Raw genomic sequence first — 6,000 nt, forward strand, 5'->3', positions numbered from 1 at the left:
TTGTCAAATATCAATGTAAGATGTTGTTTCTCACTAGTTTTACAAATCATCTCCATATTAAATTGAGGTGGGGGAGGAACTCGAGGTGGAGGTAATGGTTGAGGTGGGGGGAGGAACTCGAGGTGGAGGTGGTTGTTGAGGTGGGGAGGAGCTCGAGGTGGAGGTAATGGTTGAGGTGGGGGAGGAGCTCGATGTGGAGGTGGTTGTTGAGGTGGGGAGGAGCTCGAGGTGGAGGTAATGGTTGAGGTGGGGGAGGAACTCGAGGTGGAGGTAATGGTTGAGGTGGGGGAGGAACTCGAGGTGGAGGTGGTTGTTGAGATGAGGGAGGAACTCGAGGTGGAGGAGGTTGTTGAGGTGGGGGAGGAACTCGAGGTGGAGGTAATGGTTGAGGTGGGGGAGGAACTCGAGGTGGAGGTGGTTGTTGAGGTGGGGGAGGAACTCGAGGTGGAGGTGGTTGTTGAGGTGGGGGAGGAGCTCGAGGTGGAGGTGGTTGTTGAGGTGGGGGAGGAGCTCGAGGTGGAGGTGGATGTTGAGGTGGGGGAGGAGCTTGAGGTGAAGGTAATGGGTGAGGTGGGGGAGGAACTCGAGGTGGAGGTGGTTGTTGAGGTGGGGGAGGAGCTCGAGGTGGAGGTGGTTGTTGAGGTGGGGGAGGAGCTCGAGGTGGAGGTGGTTGTTGAGGTGGGGGAGGAGCTCGAGGTGGAGGTGGTTGTTGAGGTGGGGGGGGAGCTCGAGGTGGAGGTGGTTGTTGAGATGGGGAGGAACTCGAGGTGGAGGTAATGGTTGAGGTGGGGGAGGAACTCGAGGTGGAGGTGGTTGTTGAGGTGGGGGAGGAGCTCGAGGTGGAGGTAATGGTTGAGGTGGGGGAGGAGCTCGACATGGAGGTGGTTGTTGAGGTGGGGGAGGAGCTCAAGGTGGAGGTAATGGTTGAGGTGGGGGAGGAGCTCGAGGTGGAGGTGGTTGTTGAGGTGGGGGAGGAACTCGAGGTGGAGGAGGTTGTTGAGGTGGGGGAGGAACTCGAGGTGGGGGAGGAGCTCGAGGTAGAGGTGGTTGTTGAGGTGGGGGAGGAGCTCGAGGTGGAGGTAATGGTTGAGGTGGGGGGAGGAGCTCGAGGTGGAGGTGGTTGTTGAGGTGGGGGAGGAACTCGAGGTGGAGGTGGTTGTGGAGGTGGGGGAGGAACTCGAGGTGGAGGTGGTTGTTGAGGTGGGGGAGGAGCTCGAGGCGGAGGTAATGGTTGAGGTGAGGGAGGAGCTCGAGGTGGAGGTGGTTGTTTAGGTGGGGGAGGAACTCGAGGTGGAGGTGGTTGTGGAGGTGGGGGAGGAACTCGAGGTGGAGGTAGTTGTTGAGGTGGGGGAGGAGCTCGAGGTGGAGGTAATGGTTGAGGTGGGGGAGGAACTCGAGGTGGAGGTGGTTGTTGAGGTGGGGGAGGAGCTCGAGGTGGAGGTGGTTGTTGAGGTGGGGAAGGAGCTCGAGGTGGAGGTGGTTGTTGAGGTGGGGTAGGAACTCGAGGTGGAGGTGGGGGAGGGGCTCGAGGTGGAGGTGGTTGTTGTGTTGGGAGAGGTTCTCGAGGTGGAGATAATGGTTGAGGTGGGGGGAGGAACTCGAGGTGGAGGTGGTTGTTGAGGTGGGTGAGGAGCTCGTGGTGGAGATGGTTGTTGAGGTGGGGGAGGATCTCGAGGTGGAGGTGGTTGTTGAGGTGGGGAGGAACTCGAGGTGGACGTAATGGTTGAGGTGGGGGAGGAGCTCGAAGTGGAGGTGGTTGTTGAGGTGGGGGAGGAGCTCGAGGTGGAGGTGGTTGTTGAGGTGGGGGAGGAGCTCGAGGTGGAGGTGGTTGTTGAGGTGGGGGAGGAACTCAAGGTGGAGGTAGTGGTTGAGGTGGGGAGGAACTCGAGGTGGAGGGGTTGTTGAGGTGGGGGAGGAACTCGAGGTGGAGGTAATGGTTGAGGTGGGGGAGGAGCTCGAGGTGGAGGCGGTTGTTGAGGTGGGGGAGGAACTCGAGGTGGAGGTGGCTGTTAAGGTGGGGGAGGAGCTCGAGGTGGAGGTGGTTGTTGAGGTGGGGAGGAGCTCGAGGTGGAGATAATGGTTGAGGTGGGGGGAGGAACTCGAGGTGGTGGTGGTTGTTGAGGTGGGGGAGGAGCTCGAGATGGTGGTGGTTGTTGAGGTGGGGAGGAGCTCGAGGTGGAGGTGTTTGTTGAGGTGGGGGAGGAGCTCGAGGTGGAGATAATGGTTGAGGTGGGGGAGGAGCTCGAGGTGGTGGTGTTTGTTGAGGTGGGGGAGGAGCTCGAGGTGGAGATAATGGTTGAGGTGGGGGAGGAGCTCGAGGTGGTGGTGGTCGTTGAGGTGGGGGAGGAACTCGAGGTGGAGGTGGTTGTTGAGGTGGGGGAGGAGCTCGAGGTGGAGATAATGGTTGAGGTGGGGGAGGAGCTCGAGGTGGAGTTGGTTGTTGAGGTGGGGGAGGAACTCGAGGTGGAGGGGGTTGTTGAGGTGGGGGAGGAGCTCGAGGTGGAGGTGGTTGTTGAGGTGGGGAAGAGCTTGAGGTGGAGGTGTTTGTTGAGGTAGGGGAGGAACTCGAGGTGGAGGTAATGGTTGAGGTGGGGGAGGAGCTCGAGGTGGTGGTGGTTGTTGAGGTGGGGAGGAGCTCGAGGTGGAGGTGTTTGTTGAGGTGGGGGAGGAACTCGAGGTGGAGGTAGTGGTTGAGGTGGGGGAGGAGCTCGAGGTGGAGTTGGTTGTTGAGGTGGGGGAGGAGCTCGAGGTGGAGGTGGTTGTTGTGTTGGGAGAGGTTCTCGAGGTGGAGATAATGGTTGAGGTGGGGGGAGGAACTCGAGGTGGTGGTGGTCGTTGAGGTGGGGGAGGAGCTCGAGGTGGAGGTGGTTGTTGAGGTGGGGGAGGAGCTCGAGGTGGAGGTGGTTGTTGAGGTGGGAGAGGAGCTTGAGGTGGAGGTGGTTGTTGAGGTGGGGGAGGAGCTCGAGGTGAAGGTAATGGTTGAGGTGGGGGAGGAACCCGAGGTGGAGGTGGTTGTTGAGGTGGGGGAGGAGCTCGAGGTGGAGGTGGTTGTTGAGGTGGGAGAGGAGCTTGAGGTGGAGGTGGTTGTTGAGGTGGGGGAGGAGCTCGAGGTGAAGGTAATGGTTGAGGTGGGGGAGGAACTCGAGGTGGAGGTAGTTGTTGAGGTGGGGGAGGAGCTCGAGGTGGTGGTAATGGTTGAGGTGGGGGAGTAACTCGAGGTGGAGGTGGTTGTTGAGGTGGGGGAGGAGCTCGAGGTGGAGGTGGTTGTTGAGGTGGGGGAGGATCTCGAGGTGGAGGTGGTTGTTGAGGTGGGGGAGGAGCTCGAGGTGGAGGTGGTTATTGAGGTGGGGGAGGAGCTCGAGGTTGAGGTGGTTGTTGAGGTGGGGGAGGAGCTCGAGGTGGAGGTGGTTGTTGAGATGGGGAGGAGCTCGAGGTGGAGGTGGTTGTTGAGGTGGGGGAGGAGCTCGAGGTGGAGGTAGTTGTTGAGGTGGGGGAGGAACTCGAGGAGGTGGTGGATGTTGAGGTGGGGGAGGAGCTCGAGGTGGAGGTGGTTATTGAGGTGGGGGAGGAGCTCGAGGTGGAGGTGGTTGTTGAGGTGGGGGAGGAACTCGAGGTGGAGGTGGTTGTTGAGGTGGGGGAGGAGCTCGAGGTGGAGGTGGTTGTTGAGGTGGGGAGGAGCTCGAGGTGGAGGTGGTTGTTGAGGTGGGGGAGGAGTTCGAGGTGGAGGTAATGGTTGAGGTGGGGGAGGAGTTCGAGGTGGAGGTGGTTGCTGAGGTGGGGGACGAGCTCGAGGTGGAGGTGGTTGTTGAGGTGGGGCAGGAGCTCGAGGTGGAGGTAATGGTTGAGGTGGGGGGAGGAGCTCGAGGTGGAGGTGGTTGTTGAGGTGGGGGAGGAGCTCGAGGTGGAGGTGGTCGTTGAGGTGGGGGAGGAACTCGAGGTGGAGGTGGTTGTTGAGGTGGGGGAGGAGCTCGAGGTGGAGGTAATGGTTGAGGTGGGTGGAGGAACTCGAGGTGGAGGTGGTTGTTGAGGTTGGGGAGGAGCTCGAGGTGGTGGTGGTTGTTGAGGTGGGGAGGGTCTCGAGGTGGAGGTAATGGTTGAGGTGGGGGAGGAACTCGAGGTGGAGGTGGTTGTTGAGGTGGGGAGGAGCTCGAGGTGGAGGTGGTTGTTGTGTTGGGAGAGGCTCTCGAGGTGGAGATAATGGTTGAGGTGGGGGGAGGAACTCGAGGTGGAGGTGGTTGTTGAGGTGGGGGAGGAGCTAGAGGTGGAGGTGGTTGTTGAGGTGGGGGAGGAGCTCGAGGTGGAGGTGTTTGTTGAGGTGGGGGAGGAACTCGAGGTGGAGGTAATGGTTGAGGTGGGGGAGGAGCTCGAGGTGGTGGTGGTTGTTGAGGTGGGGAGGAGCTCGAGATGGAGGTGGTTGTTGAGGTGGGGGAGGAACTCGAGGTGGAGGTAATGGTTGAGGTGGGGGAGGAGCTCGAGGTGGAGGTGGTTGTTGAGGTGAGGGAGGAGCTCGAGGTGGAGGTGGTTGTTGAGGTGGGGAGGATCTCGAGGTGGAGGTAATGGTTGAGGTGGGGGAGGAACTCGAGGTGGAGGTGGTTGTTGAGGTGGGGAGGAGCTCGAGGTGGAGGTGGTTGTTGAGGTGGGGGAGGAGCTCGAGGTGGAGGTGGTTGTTGAGGTGGTGGAGGAACTCGAGGTGGAGGTAATGGTTGAGGTGAGGGAGGAGCTCGAGGTGGAGGTGGTTGTTGAGGTGGGGGAGGAACTCGAGGTGGAGGTGGTTGTTGAGGTGGGGGAGGAACTCGAGGTGGAGGTGGTTGTTGAGGTGGGGGAGGAGCTCGAGGTGGAGGTGGCGGAGGGGCTCGAGGTGGATGTGGTTGTTGTGTTGGGAGAGGTTCTCGAGGTGGAGATAATGGTTGAGGTGGGGGTGGAACTCGAGGTGGAGGTGGTTGTTGAGGTTGGGGAGGAGCTCGAGGTGGAGGTGGTTGTTGAGGTGGGGGAGGAGCTCGTGGTGGAGATGGTTGTTGAGGTGGGGGAGGATCTCGAGGTGGAGGTGGTTGTTGAGGTGGGGGAGGAACTCGAGGTGGACGTAATGGTTGAGGTGGGGGAGGAGCTCGAGGTGGAGGGGTTGTTGAGGTGGGGGAGGAACTCGAGGTGGAGGTAATGGTTGAGGTGGGGGAGGAGCTCGAGGTGGAGGCGGTTGTTGAGGTGGGGGAGGAACTCGAGGTGGAGGTAATGGTTGAGGTGGGGGAGGAACTCGAGGTGGAGGTGGCTGTTAAGGTGGGGGAGTAGCTCGAGGTGGAGGTGGTTGTTGAGGTGGGGGAGGAACTCGAGGTGGAGATAATGGTTGAGGTGGGGGGAGGAACTCGAGGTGGTGGTGGTTGTTGAGGTGGGGGAGGAGCTCGAGGTGGTGGTGGTTGTTGAGGTGGGGAGGAGCTCGAGGTGGAGGTGTTTGTTGAGGTGGGGGGAGGAGCTCGAGGTGGAGGTAATGGTTGAGGTGGGGGAGGAACTCGAGGTGGAGGTGGTTTTTGAAGTGGGGGAGGAGCTCGAGGTGGAGATAATGGTTAAGGTGGGGAAGGAGCTCGAGGTGGAGTTGGTTGTTGAGGTGGGGGAGGAACTCGAGGTGGAGGGGGTTGTTGAGGTGGGGGAGGAGCTCGAGGTGGAGATGGTTGTTGAGGTGGGGAGGAGCTCGAGGTGGAGGTGTTTGTTGAGGTGGGGGAGGAACTCGAGGTGGAGGTAATGGTTGAGGTGGGGGAGGAGCTCGAGGTGGTGGTGGTTGTTGAGGTGGGGATGAGCTCGAGGTGGAGGTGTTTGTTGAGATGGGGAGGAGCTCGAGGTGGAGGTAATGTTTGAGGTGGGGGAGGAGCTCGAGGTGGAGTTGGTTGTTGAGGTGGGGGAGGAGCTCGAGGTGGAGGTGGTTGTTGTGTTGGGAGAGGTTCTCGAGGTGGAGATAATGGTTGAGGTGGGGGGAGGAACTCGAGGTGGTTGTGGTTGTTGAGGTGGGGGAGG

This window comes from Chiloscyllium plagiosum, unplaced genomic scaffold, assembly GCF_037043375.1.
Source record: "Chiloscyllium plagiosum isolate Xiang-an unplaced genomic scaffold, Cpla_swu_hap1 HiC_scaffold_5, whole genome shotgun sequence".
In the NCBI taxonomy this organism is placed as follows: domain Eukaryota; kingdom Metazoa; phylum Chordata; class Chondrichthyes; order Orectolobiformes; family Hemiscylliidae; genus Chiloscyllium; species Chiloscyllium plagiosum.